Here is a 20,355-nt window from a genome sequence, read left to right on the forward strand (position 1 = left end):
CGATGTATTGAATCTCGACGCAATTTGAGAGTTCCATCGTCATTAGGCGGCTCTGAACGTTACAAATAACTATCATTTTTGCGTCAGATTCGAAAATCTAGAATTACAAGAGAACGACCATAAAGTGCCCGAGGCAGCGTTAGATCCTTGGAGACAAGTCGGCTGAAGGACGATGTATTGTATCTCGACGCAATTTGAGTGTTCCATCGTCATTACAAGGCCCTGAACGTTACAATTAACTATCATTTTTGCGTCGGATTCGAAAATCTAGACTCACAGGAGAACGACCTTAAGGTGCCCGATGCAGCAATAGACCCTTGGAGACAAGTCGGCTGGAGGCCGATGTATTGAATCTCGACGCAATTTGAGTGTTCCATCGTCATTAGAAGGCCCTGAACGTTACAATTAACTATCATTTTTGCGTCGGATTCGAAAATCTAGACTCACAGGAGAAGGACCATGTGGTGCCCGAGGCAGCGATATCCCCTTGGAGACAAGTAGGCTGGAGGCCGATGTATTGAATCTCGACGCAATTTGAGTGTTCCATCGTCATTAGAAGGCCCTGAACGTTACAATTAACTATCATTTTAGCGTCGGATTCGAAAATCTAGAATTACAAGAGAACGACCATAAAGTGCCCGAGGCAGCATTAGATCCTTGGAGAAGAGTCGGATGGAGGACGATGTATTGTATCTCGACGCAATTTGAGTCTTCTATCGTCATTAGGAGGCGCTGAACGTTACAATTCACTATCATTTTTGCGTCGGATTCGAAAATCTAGACTCACAGGAGAAGGACCATGTGGTGCCCGAGGCAGCGATATCCCCTTGGAGACAAGTAGGCTGGAGGCCGATGTATTGAATCTCGACGCAATTTGAGTGTTCCATCGTCATTAGAAGGCCCTGAACGTTACAATTAACTATCATTTTTGCGTCGGATTCGAAAATCTAGACTCACAGGACAACGACCATAAGGTGCCCGAGGCAGCAATAGACCCTTGGAGACAAGTCGGCTGGAGGCCGATGTATTGGATCGCGACGCAATTTGAGTCTTCTATCGTCATTAGGAGGCGCTGAACGTTACAATTCACTATCATTTTTGCGTCGGATTCGGAAATCTAGACTCACAGGAGAAGGATCATATTGTGCCCGAGACAGCAATATCCCCTTGGAGACAAGTCGGCTGGAGGACGATGTATTGAATCTCGACGCAATTTGAGTGTCCCATCGTCATTACAAGGCCCTGAACGTTACAATTACTATCATTTTTGCGTCGGATTCGATAATCTAAACTCACAGGAGAACGACCATAAGGTGCCCGAGGCAGCAATAGACCCTTGGAGACAAGTCGGCTGGAGGACGATGTATTGGATCGCGACGCAATTTGAGTCTTCTATCGTCATTAGGAGGCCCTGAACGTTACAATTAACTATCATTTTAGCGTCGGATTCGAAAATCTAGAATTACAAGAGAACGACCATAAAGTGCCCGAGGCAGCATTAGATCCTTGGAGAAGAGTCGGATGGAGGACGATGTATTGTATCTCGACGCAATTTGAGTGTTCCATCGTCATCACAAGGCCCTGAACGTTACAATTAACTATCATTTTTGCGTCGGATTCGAAAATCTAGACTCACAAGACAACGACCATAAGGTGCCCGAGGCAGCAATAGACCCTTGGAGACAAGTCGGCTGGAGGCCGATGTATTGAATCTCGACATTATTTGAGTGCTCCATCGTCATTACAAGGCCCTGAACGTTACAATTAACTATCATTTTTGCGTCGGATTCGAAAATCTAGACTCACAGGAGAACGACCTTAAGGTGCCCGAGGCAGCAATAGACCCTTGGAGACAAGTCGGCTGGAGGACGATGTATTGTATCTCGACGCAATTTGAGTGTTCCATCGTCATTAGGAGGCCCTGAACGTTACAATTAACTATCATTTTTGCGTCGGGTTCGAAAATCTAGACTCACAGGAGAACGACCATAAGGTGCCCGAGGCAGCAATAGACCCTTGGAGACAAGTCGGCTGGAGGACGATGTATTGAATCTCGACGCAATTTGAGTGTTCCATCGTCATTACAAGGCCCTGAACGTTACAATTAACTATAATTTTTGCGTCGGATTCGAAAATCTAGACTCACAGGAGAACGACCATAAGGTGCCCGAGGCAGCAATAGACCCTTGGAGACAAGTCGGCTGGAGGACGATGTATTGGATCGCGACGCAATTTGAGTCTTCTATCGTCATTAGGAGGCGCTGAACGTTACAATTCACTATCATTTTTGCGTCGGATTCAAAAATCTAGACTCACAGGAGAAGGATCACATTGTGCCCGAGACAGCAATATCCCCTTGGAGACAAGTCGGCTGGAGGACGATGTATTGCATCGCGACGCAAAATGAGTGTTCCATCGTCATTACAAGGCCCTGAACCTTACAACTAACTATCAGTTTCGCGTCGGATTCGAAAATCTACTCACAGGAGAAGTTCATACGGTGCTCGAGACAGCAATATACCCCTTGGAGACAAATCGGCTGGAGGACGATGTATTGAATCTCGACGCAATTTGAGTCTTCTGTCGTCATTAGGAGGCGCTGAACGTTACAATTCACTATCATTTTTGCGTCGGATTCGAAAATCTAGACTCACAGAACAACGACCATAAGGTGCCCGAGACAGCGATATCCCCTTGGAGACAAGTCGGCTGGAGGACGATGTATTGAATCTCGACGCAATTTGAGAGTTCCATCGTCATTAGGCGGCTCTGAACGTTACAAATAACTATCATTTTTGCGTCAGATTCGAAAATCTAGAATTACAAGAGAACGACCATAAAGTGCCCGAGGCAGCGTTAGATCCTTGGAGACAAGTCGGCTGAAGGACGATGTATTGTATCTCGACGCAATTTGAGTGTTCCATCGTCATTACAAGGCCCTGAACGTTACAATTAACTATCATTTTTGCGTCGGATTCGAAAATCTAGACTCACAGGAGAACGACCTTAAGGTGCCCGATGCAGCAATAGACCCTTGGAGACAAGTCGGCTGGAGGCCGATGTATTGAATCTCGACGCAATTTGAGTGTTCCATCGTCATTAGAAGGCCCTGAACGTTACAATTAACTATCATTTTTGCGTCGGATTCGAAAATCTAGACTCACAGGAGAAGGACCATGTGGTGCCCGAGGCAGCGATATCCCCTTGGAGACAAGTAGGCTGGAGGCCGACGCAATTTGAGTGTTCCATCGTCATTAGAAGGCCCTGAACGTTACAATTAACTATCATTTTAGCGTCGGATTCGAAAATCTAGAATTACAAGAGAACGACCATAAAGTGCCCGAGGCAGCATTAGATCCTTGGAGAAGAGTCGGATGGAGGACGATGTATTGTATCTCGACGCAATTTGAGTCTTCTATCGTCATTAGGAGGCGCTGAACGTTACAATTCACTATCATTTTTGCGTCGGATTCGAAAATCTAGACTCACAGGAGAAGGACCATGTGGTGCCCGAGGCAGCGATATCCCCTTGGAGACAAGTAGGCTGGAGGCCGATGTATTGAATCTCGACGCAATTTGAGTGTTCCATCGTCATTAGAAGGCCCTGAACGTTACAATTAACTATCATTTTTGCGTCGGATTCGAAAATCTAGACTCACAGGACAACGACCATAACGTGCCCGAGGCAGCAATAGACCCTTGGAGACAAGTCGGCTGGAGGCCGATGTATTGGATCGCGACGCAATTTGAGTCTTCTATCGTCATTAGGAGGCGCTGAACGTTACTATTCACTATCATTTTTGCGTCGGATTCGGAAATCTAGACTCACAGGAGAAGGATCATATTGTGCCCGAGACAGCAATATCCCCTTGGAGACAAGTCGGCTGGAGGACGATGTATTGAATCTCGACGCAATTTGAGTGTCCCATCGTCATTAGAAGGCCCTGAACGTTACAATTAACTATCATTTTTGCGTCGGATTCGATAATCTAAACTCACAGGAGAACGACCATAAGGTGCCCGAGGCAGCAATAGACCCTTGGAGACAAGTCGGCTGGAGGACGATGTATTGGATCGCGACGCAATTTGAGTCTTCTATCGTCATTAGGAGGCCCTGAACGTTACAATTAACTATCATTTTAGCGTCGGATTCGAAAATCTAGAATTACAAGAGAACGACCATAAAGTGCCCGAGGCAGCATTAGATCCTTGGAGAAGAGTCGGATGGAGGACGATGTATTGTATCTCGACGCAATTTGAGTGTTCCATCGTCATCACAAGGCCCTGAACGTTACAATTAACTATCATTTTTGCGTCGGATTCGAAAATCTAGACTCACAAGACAACGACCATAAGGTGCCCGAGGCAGCAATAGACCCTTGGAGACAAGTCGGCTGGAGGCCGATGTATTGAATCTCGACATTATTTGAGTGCTCCATCGTCATTACAAGGCCCTGAACGTTACAATTAACTATCATTTTTGCGTCGGATTCGAAAATCTAGACTCACAGGAGAACGACCTTAAGGTGCCCGAGGCAGCAATAGACCCTTGGAGACAAGTCGGCTGGAGGACGATGTATTGTATCTCGACGCAATTTGAGTGTTCCATCGTCATTAGGAGGCCCTGAACGTTACAATTAACTATCATTTTTGCGTCGGGTTCGAAAATCTAGACTCACAGGAGAACGACCATAAGGTGCCCGAGGCAGCAATAGACCCTTGGAGACAAGTCGGCTGGAGGACGATGTATTGAATCTCGACGCAATTTGAGTGTTCCATCGTCATTACAAGGCCCTGAACGTTACAATTAACTATAATTTTTGCGTCGGATTCGAAAATCTAGACTCACAGGAGAACGACCATAAGGTGCCCGAGGCAGCAATAGACCCTTGGAGACAAGTCGGCTGGAGGACGATGTATTGGATCGCGACGCAATTTGAGTCTTCTATCGTCATTAGGAGGCGCTGAACGTTACAATTCACTATCATTTTTGCGTCGGATTCAAAAATCTAGACTCACAGGAGAAGGATCACATTGTGCCCGAGACAGCAATATCCCCTTGGAGACAAGTCGGCTGGAGGACGATGTATTGGATCGCGACGCAAAATGAGTGTTCCATCGTCATTACAAGGCCCTGAACCTTACAACTAACTATCAGTTTCGCGTCGGATTCGAAAATCTACTCACAGGAGAAGTTCATACGGTGCTCGAGACAGCAATATACCCCTTGGAGACAAATCGGCTGGAGGACGATGTATTGAATCTCGACGCAATTTGAGTCTTCTGTCGTCATTAGGAGGCGCTGAACGTTACAATTCACTATCATTTTTGCGTCGGATTCGAAAATCTAGACTCACAGAACAACGACCATAAGGTGCCCGAGACAGCGATATCCCCTTGGAGACAAGTCGGCTGGAGGACGATGTATTGAATCTCGACGCAATTTGAGTGTTCCATCGTCATTACAAGGCGCTGAACGTTACAATTAACTATCATTTTTGCGTCGGATTCGAAAATCTAGACTCACAGGAGAACGACCATAAGGTGCCCGAGGCAGCAATAGACCCTTGGAGACAAGTCAGCTGGAGGACGATGTATTGAATCCCGACGCAATTTGAGAGTTCCCTCGTCATTAGGAGGCCCTGAACGTTACAATTAACTATCATTTTTGCGTCGGGTTCGAAAATCTAGACTCACAGGAGAACGACCATAAGGTGCCCGAGGCAGCAATAGACCCTTGGAGACAAGTCGGCTGGAGGACGATGTATTGGATCGCGACGCAATTTGAGTGTTCCATCGTCATTAGAAGGCCCTGAACGTTACAATTAACTATCATTTTTGCGTCGGATTCGAAAATCTAGACTCACAGGACAACGACCATAAGGTGCCCGAGGCAGCAATAGACCCTTGGAGACAAGTCGGCTGGAGGCCGATGTATTGAATCTCGACGCAATTTGAGTGTTCCATCGTCATTACAAGGCCCTGAACGTTACAATTAACTATCATTTTTGCGTCGGATTAGAAAATCTAGACTCACAGGAGAACGACCATACAGTGCCCGAGGCAGCAATAGACCCTTGGAGACAAGTCGGCTGGAGGACGATGTATTGGATCGCGACGCAATTTGAGTCTTCAATCGTCATTAGGAGGCGCTGAACGTTACAATTCACTATCATTTTTGCGTCGGATTCGAAAATCTATACCCACAGGAGAAGGACCATGAGGTGCCCGAGGCAGCGATATCCCCTTGGAGACAAGTAGGCTGGAGGCCGATGTATTGAATCTCGACGCAATTTGAGTGTTCCATCGTCATTACAAGGCCCTGAACGTTACAATTAACTATCATTTTTGCGTCGGATTCGAAAATCTAGACTCACAGGACAACGACCATAAGGTGCCCGAGGCAGCAATAGACCCTTGGAGACAAGTCGGCTGGAGGCCGATGTATTGAATCTCGACGCAATTTGAGTGTTCCATCGGCATTAGGAGGCCCTGAACGTTATAATTAACGATCATTTTTGCGTCGGGTTCGAAAATCTAGACTCACAGGAGAACGACCATAAGGTGCCCGAGGCAGCAATAGACCCTTGGAGACAAGTCGGCTGGAGGACGATGTATTGAATCTCGACGCAATTTGAGTGTTCCATCGTCATTACAAGGCCCTGAACGTTACAATTAACTATCATTTTTGCGTCGGATTCGAAAATCTAGACTCACAGGAGAACGACCATAAGGTGCCCGAGACAGCGATATCCCCTTGGAGACAAGTCGGCTGGAGGACGATGTATTGAATCCCGACGCAATTTGAGAGTTCCATCGTCATTAGGAGGCCCTGAACGTTACAATTAACTATCATTTTTGCGTCGGGTTCGAAAATCTAGACTCACAGGAGAACGACCATAAGGTGCCCGAGTCAGCAATAGACCCTTGGAGACAAGTCGGCTGGAGGACGATGTATTGAATCTCGACGCAATTTGAGTGTTCCATCGTCATTAGAAGGCCCTGAAAGTTACAATTAACTATCATTTTTGCGTCGGATTCGAAAATCTAGACTCACAGGACAACGACCATAAGGTGCCCGAGGCAGCAATAGACCCTTGGAGACAAGTCGGCTGGAGGCCGATGTATTGAATCTCGACGCAATTTGAGTGTTCCATCGTCATTACAAGGCCCTGAACGTTACAATTAACTATCATTTTTGCGTCGGATTAGAAAATCTAGACTCACAGGAGAACGACCATACAGTGCCCGAGGCAGCAATAGACCCTTGGAGACAAGTCGGCTGGAGGACGATGTATTGGATCGCGACGCAATTTGAGTCTTCTATCGTCATTAGGAGGCGCTGAACGTTACAATTCACTATCATTTTTGCGTCGGATTCGAAAATCTATACCCACAGGAGAAGGACCATGTGGTGCCCGAGGCAGCGATATCCCCTTGGAGACAAGTAGGCTGGAGGCCGATGTATTGAATCTCGACGCAATTTGAGTGTTCCATCGTCATTACAAGGCCCTGAACGTTACAATTAACTATCATTTTTGCGTCGGATTCGAAAATCTAGACTCACAGGACAACGACCATAAGGTGCCCGAGGCAGCAATAGACCCTTGGAGACAAGTCGGCTGGAGGCCGATGTATTGAATCTCGACGCAATTTGAGTGTTCCATCGGCATTAGGAGGCCCTGAACGTTATAATTAACGATCATTTTTGCGTCGGATTCGATAATCTAAACTCACAGGAGAACGACCATAAGGTGCCCGAGGCAGCAATAGACCCTTGGAGACAACTTGGCTGGAGGCCGATGTATTGAATCTCGACGCAATTTGAGTCTTCTATCGTCATTAGGAGGCCCTGAACGTTACAATTAACTATCATTTTTGCGTCGGATTCGAAAATCTAGACTCACAGGAGAACGACCATAAGGCAGCAATAGACCCTTGGAGACAAGTCGGCTGGAGGCCGATGTATTGAATCTCGACGCAATTTGAGTGTTCCATCGGCATTAGGAGGTCCTGAACGTTATAATTAACTATCATTTTTGCGTCGGATTCGATAATCTAAACTCACAGGAGAACGACCATAAGGTGCCCGAGGCAGCAATAGACCCTTGGAGACAAGTCGGCTGGAGGCCGATGTATTGTATCTCGATGCAATTTGAGTGTTCCATCGTCATTACAGGGCCCTGAACGTTACAATTAACTATCATTTTTGCGTCGGATTCGAAAATCTAGACTCACAGGAGAACGACCATAAGGTGCCCGAGGCAGCAATAGACCCTTGGAGACAAGTCGGCTGGAGGACGATGTATTGGATCGCGACGCAATTTGAGTCTTCTATCGTCATTAGGAGGCGCTGAACGTTACAATTCACTATCATTTTTGCGTCGGATTCGAAAATCTAGACTCACAGGAGAAGGATCATATTGTGCCCGAGACAGCAATATCCCCTTGGAGACAAGTCGGCTGGAGGACGATGTATTGAATCTCGACGCAATTTGAGAGTCCCATCGTCATTAGAAGGCTCTGAACGTTACAATTAACTATCATTTTTGCGTCGGATTCGATAATCTAAACTCACAGGAGAACGACCATAAGGTGCCCGAGGCAGCAATAGACCCTTGGAGACAAGTCGGCTGGAGGACGATGTATTGAATCTCGACGCAATTTGAGTGTTCCATCGTCATTACAAGGCCCTGAACGTTACAATTAACTATCATTTTTGCGTCGGATTCGAAAATCTAGACTCACAGGAGAACGACCATAAGGTGCCCGAGACAGCGATATCCCCTTGGAGACAAGTCGGCTGGAGGACGATGTATTGAATCTCGACGCAATTTGAGTGTTCCATCGTCATTACAAGGCGCTGAACGTTACAATTAACTATCATTTTTGCGTCGGATTCGAAAATCTAGACTCACAGGAGAACGACCATAAGGTGCCCGAGGCAGCAATAGACCCTTGAAGACAAGTCAGCTGGAGGACGATGTATTGAATCCCGACGCAATTTGAGAGTTCCATCGTCATTAGGAGGCCCTGAACGTTACAATTAACTATCATTTTTGCGTCGGGTTCGAAAATCTAGACTCACAGGAGAACGACCATAAGGTGCCCGAGTCAGCAATAGACCCTTGGAGACAAGTCGGCTGGAGGACGATGTATTGAATCTCGACGCAATTTGAGTGTTCCATCGTCATTAGAAGGCCCTGAAAGTTACAATTAACTATCATTTTTGCGTCGGATTCGAAAATCTAGACTCACAGGACAACGACCATAAGGTGCCCGAGGCAGCAATAGACCCTTGGAGACAAGTCGGCTGGAGGCCGATGTATTGAATCTCGACGCAATTTGAGTGTTCCATCGTCATTACAAGGCCCTGAACGTTACAATTAACTATCATTTTTGCGTCGGATTAGAAAATCTAGACTCACAGGAGAACGACCATACAGTGCCCGAGGCAGCAATAGACCCTTGGAGACAAGTCGGCTGGAGGACGATGTATTGGATCGCGACGCAATTTGAGTCTTCTATCGTCATTAGGAGGCGCTGAACGTTACAATTCACTATCATTTTTGCGTCGGATTCGAAAATCTATACCCACAGGAGAAGGACCATGTGGTGCCCGAGGCAGCGATATCCCCTCGGAGACAAGTAGGCTGGAGGCCGATGTATTGAATCTCGACGCAATTTGAGTGTTCCATCGTCATTACAAGGCCCTGAACGTTACAATTAACTATCATTTTTGCGTCGGATTCGAAAATCTAGACTCACAGGACAACGACCATAAGGTGCCCGAGGCAGCAATAGACCCTTGGAGACAAGTCGGCTGGAGGCCGATGTATTGAATCTCGACGCAATTTGAGTGTTCCATCGGCATTAGGAGGCCCTGAACGTTATAATTAACGATCATTTTTGCGTCGGATTCGATAATCTAAACTCACAGGAGAACGACCATAAGGTGCCCGAGGCAGCAATAGACCCTTGGAGACAACTTGGCTGGAGGCCGATGTATTGAATCTCGACGCAATTTGAGTCTTCTATCGTCATTAGGAGGCCCTGAACGTTACAATTAACTATCATTTTTGCGTCGGATTCGAAAATCTAGACTCACAGGAGAACGACCATAAGGCAGCAATAGACCCTTGGAGACAAGTCGGCTGGAGGCCGATGTATTGAATCTCGACGCAATTTGAGTGTTCCATCGGCATTAGGAGGTCCTGAACGTTATAATTAACTATCATTTTTGCGTCGGATTCGATAATCTAAACTCACAGGAGAACGACCATAAGGTGCCCGAGGCAGCAATAGACCCTTGGAGACAAGTCGGCTGGAGGCCGATGTATTGTATCTCGATGCAATTTGAGTGTTCCATCGTCATTACAGGGCCCTGAACGTTACAATTAACTATCATTTTTGCGTCGGATTCGAAAATCTAGACTCACAGGAGAACGACCATAAGGTGCCCGAGGCAGCAATAGACCCTTGGAGACAAGTCGGCTGGAGGACGATGTATTGGATCGCGACGCAATTTGAGTCTTCTATCGTCATTAGGAGGCGCTGAACGTTACAATTCACTATCATTTTTGCGTCGGATTCGAAAATCTAGACTCACAGGAGAAGGATCATATTGTGCCCGAGACAGCAATATCCCCTTGGAGACAAGTCGGCTGGAGGACGATGTTTTGAATCTCGACGCAATTTGAGAGTCCCATCGTCATTAGAAGGCTCTGAACGTTACAATTAACTATCATTTTTGCGTCGGATTCGATAATCTAAACTCACAGGAGAACGACCATAAGGTGCCCGAGGCAGCAATAGACCCTTGGAGACAAGTCGGCTGGAGGACGATGTATTGGATCGCGACGCAATTTGAGTCTTCTATCGTCATTAGGAGGCCCTGAACGTTACAATTAACTATCATTTTAGCGTCGGGTTCGAAAATCTAGACTCACAGGAGAACGACCATAAGGTGCCCGAGGCAGCAATAGACCCTTGGAGACAAGTCGGCTGGAGGACGATGTATTGAATCTCGACGCAATTTGAGAGTTCCATCGTCATTAGGCGGCCCTGAACGTTACGATTAACTATCATTTTTCGTCGGATTCGAAAATCTAGAATTACAAGAGAACGACCATAAGGTGCCCGAGGCAGCAATAGACCCTTGGAGACAAGTCGGCTGGAGGCCGATGTATTGAATCTCGACGCAATTTGAGTGTTCCATCGTCATTAGGAGGCCCTGAACGTTACAATTTACTATCATTTTAGCGTCGGGTTCGAAAATCTAGACTCACAGGAGAACGACCATAAGGTGCCCGAGGCAGCAATAGACCCTTGGAGACAAGTCGGCTGGAGGACGATGTATTGGATCGCGACGCAATTTGAGTCTCATATCGTCATTAGGAGGCCCTGAACGTTACAATTAACTATCATTTTAGCGTCGGGTTCGAAATTCTAGACTCACAGGAGAAGGACCATGTGGTGCCCGAGGCAGCGATATCCCCTTGGAGACAAGTAGGCTGGAGGCCGATGTATTGAATCTCGACGCAATTTGAGTGTTCCATCGTCATTACAAGGCCCTGAACGTTACAATTAACTATCATTTTTGCGTCGGATTCGATAATCTAGACTCACAGGAGAACGACCATAAGGTGCCCGAGGCAGCAATAGACCCTTGGAGACAAGTCGCCTGGAGGACGATGTATTGGATCGCGACGCAATTTGAGTGTTCCATCGGCATTAGGAGGCCCTGAACGTTATAATTAACTATCATTTTTGCGTCGGATTCAAAAATCTAGACTCACAGGAGAACGACCATAAGGTGCCCGAGGCAGCAATAGCCCCTTGGAGACAAGTCGGCTGGAGGACGATGTATTGGATCGCGACGCAATTTGAGTCTTCTATCGTCATTAGGAGGCGCTGAACGTTACAATTCACTATCATTTTTGCGTCGGATTCGAAAATCTAGACTCACAGGAGAAGGATCATATTGTGCCCGAGACAGCAATATCCCCTTGGAGACAAGTCGGCTGGAGGACGATGTATTGGATCGCGACGCAATTTGAGTGTTCCATCGTCATTACAAGGCCCTGAACGTTACAATTAACTATCATTTTTGCGTCGGATTCGATAATCTAAACTCACAGGAGAACGACCATAAGGTGCCCGAGGCAGCAATAGACCCTTGGAGACAAGTCGGCTGGAGGACGATGTATTGAATCTCGACGCAATTTGAGTGTTCCATCGGCATTAGGAGGCCCTGAACGTTATAATTAACGATCATTTTTGCGTCGGATTCGATAATCTAAACTCACAGGAGAACGACCATAAGGTGCCCGAGGCAGCAATAGACCCTTGGAGACAAGTCGGCTGGAGGACGATGTATTGGATCGCGACGCAATTTGAGTCTTCTATCGTCATTAGGAGGCGCTGAACGTTACAATTCACTATCATTTTTGCGTCGGATTCGAAAATCTAGACTCACAGGAGAACGACCATAAGGTGCCCGAGACAGCAATATCCCCTTGGAGACAAGTCGGCTGGAGGACGATGTATTGAATCTCGATGCAATTTGAGGGTCCCATCGTCATTAGAAGGCCCTGAACGTTACAATTAACTATCATTTTTGCGTCGGATTCGAAAATCTAGACTCACAGGAGAACGACCATAAGGTGCCCGAGGCAGCAATAGACCCTTGGAGACAAGTCGGCTGGAGGACGATGTATTGGATCGCGACGCAATTTGAGTCTTCTATCGTCATTAGGAGGCGCTGAACGTTACAATTCACTATCATTTTTGCGTCGGATTCGAAAATCTATACTCACAGGAGAAGGACCATGTGGTGCCCGAGGCAGCGATATCCCCTTGGAGACAAGTAGGCTGGAGGCCGATGTATTGAATCTCGACGCAATTTGAGTGTTCCATCGTCATTAGAAGGCCCTGAACGTTACAATTCACTATCATTTTTGCGTCGGATTCGAAAATCTAGACTCACAGGAGAAGGATCATATTGTGCCCGAGACAGCAATATCCCCTTGGAGACAAGTCGGCTGGAGGACAATGTACTGAATCTCGACGCAATTTGAGTGTTCCATCGGCATTAGGAGGCCCTGAACGTTATAATTAACGATCATTTTTGCGTCGGATTCGATAATCTAAACTCACAGGAGAACGACCATAAGGTGCCCGAGGCAGCAATAGACACTTGGAGACAAGTCGGCTGGAGGCCGATGGATTGAATCTCGACGCAATTTGAGTCTTCTATCGTCATTAGGAGGCGCTGAACGTTACAATTCACTATCATTTTTGCGTCGGATTCGAAAATCTAGACTCACAGGACAACGACAATAAGGTGCCCGAGGCTGCAATAGACCCTTGGAGACAAGTCGGCTGGAGGCCGATGTATTGGATCGCGACGCAATTTGAGTCTTCTATCGTCATTAGGAGGCGCTGAACGTTACAATTCACTATCATTTTTGCGTCGGATTCGAAAATCTAGACTCACAGGAGAAGGATCATATTGTGCCCGAGACAGCAATAGACCCTTGGAGACAAGTCGGCTGGAGGACGATGTATTGGATCGCGACGCAATTTGAGTCTTCTATCGTCATTAGGAGGCGCTGAACGTTAAAATTAACTATCATTTTTGCGTCGGATTCGAAAATCTAGACTCACAGGAGAAGGATCATATTGTGCCCGAGACAGCAATATCGCCTTGGAGACAAGTCGGCTGGAGGACGATGTACTGAATCTCGACGCAATTTGAGTGTCCCATCGTCATTACAAGGCCCTGAACGTTACAATTAACTATCATTTTTGCGTCGGATTCGAAAATCTAGACTCACAGGAGAAGGATCATAAAGTGTCCGAGGCAGCATTAGATCCTTGGAGACAAGTCGGCTGGAGGACGATGTATTGTATCTCGACGCAATTTGAGTGTTCCATCGTAATTACAAGGCCCTGAACGTTACAATTAACTATCATTTTTGCGTCGGATTCGAAAATCTAGACTCACAGGGAACGACCATAAGGTGCCCGAGGCAGCAATAGACCCTTGGAGACAAGTCGGCTGGAGGCCGATGTATTGAATCTCGACGCAATTTGAGTCTATTATCGTCATTAGGAGGCGCTGAACGTTACAATTCACTATCATTTATGCGTCGGATTCGAAAATCTAGACTCACAGGAGAAGGACCATGTGGTGCCCGAGGCAGCGATATCCCCTTGGACACAAGTAGGCTGGAGGCCGATGTATTGAATCTCGACGCAATTTGAGTGTTCCATCGTCATTAGGAGGCGCTGAACGTTACAATTCACTATCATTTTTGCGTCGGATTCGAAAATCTAGACTCACAGGACAACGACCATAAGGTGCCCGAGGCAGCAATAGACCCTTGGAGACAAGTCGGCTGGAGGCCGATGTATTGGATCGCGACGCAATTTGAGTCTTCTATCGTCATTAGGAGGCGCTGAACGTTACAATTAACTATCATTTTTGCGTCGGATTCGAAAATCTAGACTCACAGGAGAAGGATCATATTGTGCCCGAGACAGCAATATCGCCTTGGAGACAAGTCGGCTGGAGGACGATGTATTGAATCTCGACGCAATTTGAGTGTCCCATCGTCATTACAAGGCCCTGAACGTTACAATTAACTATCATTTTTGCGTCGGATTCGAAAATCTAGACTCACAGGAGAAGGATCATAAAGTGCCCGAGGCAGCATTAGATCCTTGGAGACAAGTCGGCTGGAGGACGATGTATTGTATCTCGACGCAATTTGAGTGTTCCATCGTCATTACAAGGCCCTGAACGTTACAATTAACTATCATTTTTGCGTCGGATTCGAAAATCTAGACTCACAGGAGAACGACCATAAGGTGCCCGAGGCAGCAATAGACCCTTGGAGACAAGTCGGCTGGAGGCCGATGTATTGAATCTCGACGCAATTTGAGTGTTCCATCGTCATTACAAGGCCCTGAACGTTACAATTAACTATCATTTTTGCGTCGGATTCGAAAATCTAGACTCTCAGGAGAACGACCATAAGGTGCCCGAGGCAGCAATAGACCCTTGGAGACAAGTCGGCTGGAGGACGATGTATTGGATCGCGACGCAATTTGAGTCTTCTATCGTCATTGGGAGGCGCTGAACGTTACAATTCACTATCATTTTTGCGTCGGATTCGAAAATCTAGACTCACAGGAGAAGGATCATATTGTGCCCGAGACAGCAATATCCCCTTGGAGACAAGTCGGCTGGAGGACGATGTATTGAATCTCGACGCAATTTGAGTGTCCCATCGTCATTAGAAGGCCCTGAACGTTACAATTAACTATCATTTTTGCGTCGGATTCGAAAATCTAGACTCACAGGAGAAGGATCATATTGTGCCCGAGACAGCAATAGACCCTTGGAGACAAGTCGGCTGGAGGACGATGTATTGGATCGCGACGCAATTTGAGTGTTCCATCGTCATAACAAGGCCCTGAACGTTACAATTAACTATCATTTTTGCGTCGGATTCGATAATCTAAACTCACAGGAGAACGACCATAAGGTGCCCGAGGCAGCAATAGACCTTTGGAGACAAGTCGGCTGGAGGACGATGTATTGAATCTCGACGCAATTTGAGTGTTCCATCGGCATTAGGAGGCCCTGAACGTTATAATTAACGATCATTTTTGCGTCGGATTCGAAAATCTAGACTCACAGGAGAACGACCATAAGGTGCCCGAGGCAGCAATAGACCCTTGGAGACAAGTCGGCTGGAGGACGATGTATTGAATCTCGACGCAATTTGAGTGTCCCATCGTCATTAGAAGGCCCTGAACGTTATAATTAACTATCATTTTTGCGTCGGATTCGATAATCTAAACTCACAGGAGAACGACCATAAGGTGCCCGAGGCAGCAATAGACCCTTGGAGACAAGTCGGCTGGAGGACGATGTATTGGATCGCGACGCAATTTGAGTCTTCTATCGTCATTAGGAGGCGCTGAACGTTACTATTCACTATCATTTTTGCGTCGGATTCGAAAATCTAGACTCACAGGAGAACGACCATAAGGTGCCCGAGGCAGCAATAGACCCTTGGAGACAAGTCGGCTGGAGGACGATGTATTGGATCGCGACGCAATTTGAGTGTTCCATCGGCACTAGGAGGCCCTGAACGTTATAATTAACTATCATTTTTGCGTCGGATTCGAAAATCTAGACTCACAGGAGAACGACCATAAGGTGCCCGAGGCAGTAATAGACCCCTGGAGACAAGTCGGCTGGAGGACGATGTATTGGATCGCGACGCAATTTGAGTCTTCTATCGTCATTAGGAGGCGCTGAACGTTACAATTCAATATCATTTTTGCGTCGGATTCGAAAATCTAGACTCACAGGAGAAGGCTCATATTGTGCCCGAGACAGCAATATCCCCTTGGAGACAAGTCGGCTGGAGGACGATGTATTGAATCGCGACGCAATTTGAGTGTTCCATCGTCATTACAAGGCCCTGAACGTTACAATTAACTATCATTTTTGCGTCGGATTCGATAATCTAAACTCACAGGAGAACGACCATAAGGTGCCCGAGGCAGCAATAGACCCTTGGAGACAAGTCGGCTGGAGGACGATGTATTGAATCTCGACGCAATTTGAGTGTTCCATCGGCTTTAGGAGGCCCTGAACGTTATAATTAACGATCATTTTTGCGTCGGATTCGAAAATCTAGACTCACAGGAGAACGACCATAAGGTGCCCGAGGCAGCAATAGACCCTTGGAGACAAGTCGGCTGGAGGACGATGTATTGGATCGCGACGCAATTTGAGTCTTCTATCGTCATTAGGAGGCGCTGAACGTTACAATTCACTATCATTTTTGCGTCGGATTCGAAAATCTATACTCACAGGAGAAGGACCATGTGGTGCCCGAGGCAGCGATATCCCCTAGGAGACAAGTAGGCTGGAGGCCGATGTATTGAATCTCGACGCAATTTGTGTGTTCCATCGTCATTAGGAGGCGCTGAACGTTACAATTCACTATCATTTTTGCGTCGGATTCGAAAATCTAGACTCACAGGACAACGACCATAAGGTGCCCGAGGCAGCAATAGACCCTTGGAGACAAGTCGGCTGGAGGCCGATGTATTGGATCGCGACGCAATTAGAGTGTTCTATCGTCATTAGGAGGCGCTGAACGTTACAATTAACTATCATTTTTGTGTCGGATTCGAAAATCTAGACTCACTGGAGAAGGATCATATTGTGCCCGAGACAGCAATAGACCCTTGGAGACAAGTCGGCTGGAGGACGATGTATTGGATCGCGACGCAATTTGAGTCTTCTATCGTCATTAGGAGGCGCTGAACGTTACAATTTACTATCATTTTTGCGTCGGATTCGAAAATCTAGACTCACAGCAGAAGGATCATATTGTGCCCGAGACAGCAATATCCTCTTGGAGACAAGTCGGCTGGAGGACGAAGTATTGAATCTCGACGCAATTTGAGTGTCCCATCGTAATTAGAAGGCCCTGAACGTTATAATTAACTATCATTTTTGCGTCGGATTCGATAATCTAAACTCACAGGAGAACGACCATAAGGTGCCCGAGGCAGCAATAGACCCTTGGAGACAAGTCGGCTGGAGGACGATGTATTGGATCGCGACGCAATTTGAGTCTTCTATCGTCATTAGGAGGCGCTGAACGTTACAATTCACTATCATTTTTGCGTCGGATTCGAAAATCTAGACTCACAGGAGAAGGATCAAATTGTGCCCGAGACAGCAATATCCCCTTGGAGACAAGTCGGCTGGAGGACGATGTATTGAATCTCGATGCATTTTGAGTGTCCCATCGTCATTAGAAGGCCCTGAACGTTACAATTAACTATCATTTTTGCGTCGGATTCGAAAATCTAGACTCACAGGAGAACGACCATAAGGTGCCCGAGGCAGCAATAGACCCTTGGAGACAAGTCGGCTGGAGGACGATGTATTGGATCGCGACGCAATTTGAGTCTTCTATCGTCATTAGGAGGCACTGAACGTTACAATTCACTATCATTTTTGCGTCGGATTCGAAAATCTATACTCACAGGAGAAGGACCATGTGGTGCCCGAGGCAGCGATATCCCCTTGGAGACAAGTAGGCTGGAGGCCGATGTATTGAATCTCGACGCAATTTGAGTGTTCCATCGTCATTAGAAGGCCCTGAACGTTACAATTAACTATCATTTTTGCGTCGGATTCGAAAATCTAGACTCACAGGACAACGACCATAAGGTGCCCGAGGCAGCAATAGACCCTTGGAGACAAGTCGGCTGGAGGCCGATGTATTGAATCTCGACGCAATTTGAGTGTTGCATCGTCATTAGGAGGCGCTGAACGTTACAATTCACTATCATTTTTGCGTCGGATTCGAAAATCTAGACTCACAGGAGAAGGATCATATTGTGCCCGAGACAGCTATATCCCCTTGGAGACAAGTCGGCGGGAGGACGATGTATTGAATCTCGACGCAATTTGAGTGTCCCATCGTCATTACAAGGCCCTGAACGTTACAATTAACTATCATTTTTGAATCGGATTCGAAAATCTAGACTCACAGGAGAACGACCATAAGGTGCCCGAGGCAGCAATAGACCCTTGGAGACAAGTCGGCTGGAGGCCGATGTATTGAATCTCGACGCAATTTGAGTGTTCCATCGTCATTACAAGGCCCTGAACGTTACAATTAACTATCATTTTTGCGTCGGATTCGAAAATCTAGACTCTCAGGAGAACGACCATAAGGTGCCCGAGGCAGCAATAGACCCTTGGAGACAAGTCGGCTGGAGGACGATGTATTGGATCGCGACGCAATTTGAGTCTTCTATCGTCATTGGGAGGCGCTGAACGTTACAATTCACTATCATTTTTGCGTCGGATTCGAAAATCTAGACTCACAGGAGAAGGATCATATTGTGCCCGAGACAGCAATATCCCCTTGGAGACAAGTCGGCTGGAGGACGATGTATTGAATCTCGACGCAATTTGAGTGTCCCATCGTCATTAGAAGGCCCTGAACGTTACAATTAACTATCATTTTTGCGTCGGATTCGAAAATCTAGACTCACAGGAGAAGGATCATATTGTGCCCGAGACAGCAATAGACCCTTGGAGACAAGTCGGCTGGAGGACGATGTATTGGATCGCGACGCAATTTGAGTGTTCCATCGTCATTACAAGGCCCTGAACGTTACAATTAACTATCATTTTTGCGTCGGATTCGATAATCTAAACTCACAGGAGAACGACCATAAGGTGCCCGAGGCAGCAATAGACCTTTGGAGACAAGTCGGCTGGAGGACGATGTATTGAATCTCGACGCAATTTGAGTGTTCCATCGGCATTAGGAGGCCCTGAACGTTATAATTAACGATCATTTTTGCGTCGGATTCGAAAATCTAGACTCACAGGAGAACGACCATAAGGTGCCCGAGGCAGCAATAGACCCTTGGAGACAAGTCGGCTGGAGGACGATGTATTGAATCTCGACGCAATTTGAGTGTCCCATCGTCATTAGAAGGCCCTGAACGTTATAATTAACTATCATTTTTGCGTCGGATTCGATAATCTAAACTCACAGGAGAACGACCATAAGGTGCCCGAGGCAGCAATAGACCCTTGGAGACAAGTCGGCTGGAGGACGATGTATTGGATCGCGACGCAATTTGAGTCTTCTATCGTCATTAGGAGGCGCTGAACGTTACTATTCACTATCATTTTTGCGTCGGATTCGAAAATCTAGACTCACAGGAGAACGACCATAAGGTGCCCGAGGCAGCAATAGACCCTTGGAGACAAGTCGGCTGGAGGACGATGTATTGGATCGCGACGCAATTTGAGTGTTCCTTCGGCACTAGGAGGTCCTGAACGTTATAATTAACTATCATTTTTGCGTCGGATTCGAAAATCTAGACTCACAGGAGAACGACCATAAGGTGCCCGAGGCAGTAATACACCCTTGGAGACAAGTCGGCTGGAGGACGATGTATTGGATCGCGACGCAATTTGAGTCTTCTATCGTCATTAGGAGGCGCTGAACGTTACAATTCAATATCATTTTTGCGTCGGATTCGAAAATCTAGACTCACAGGAGAAGGATCATATTGTGCCCGAGACAGCAATATCCCCTTGGAGACAAGTCGGCTGGAGGACGATGTATTGGATCGCGACGCAATTTGAGTGTTCCATCGTCATTACAAGGCCCTGAACGTTACAATTAACTATCATTTTTGCGTCGGATTCGATAATCTAAACTCACAGGAGAACGACCATAAGGTGCCCGAGGCAGCAATAGACCCTTGGAGACAAGTCGGCTG

Source organism: Schistocerca serialis, chromosome 11 (genome assembly GCF_023864345.2).
Source record: "Schistocerca serialis cubense isolate TAMUIC-IGC-003099 chromosome 11, iqSchSeri2.2, whole genome shotgun sequence".
In the NCBI taxonomy this organism is placed as follows: domain Eukaryota; kingdom Metazoa; phylum Arthropoda; class Insecta; order Orthoptera; family Acrididae; genus Schistocerca; species Schistocerca serialis.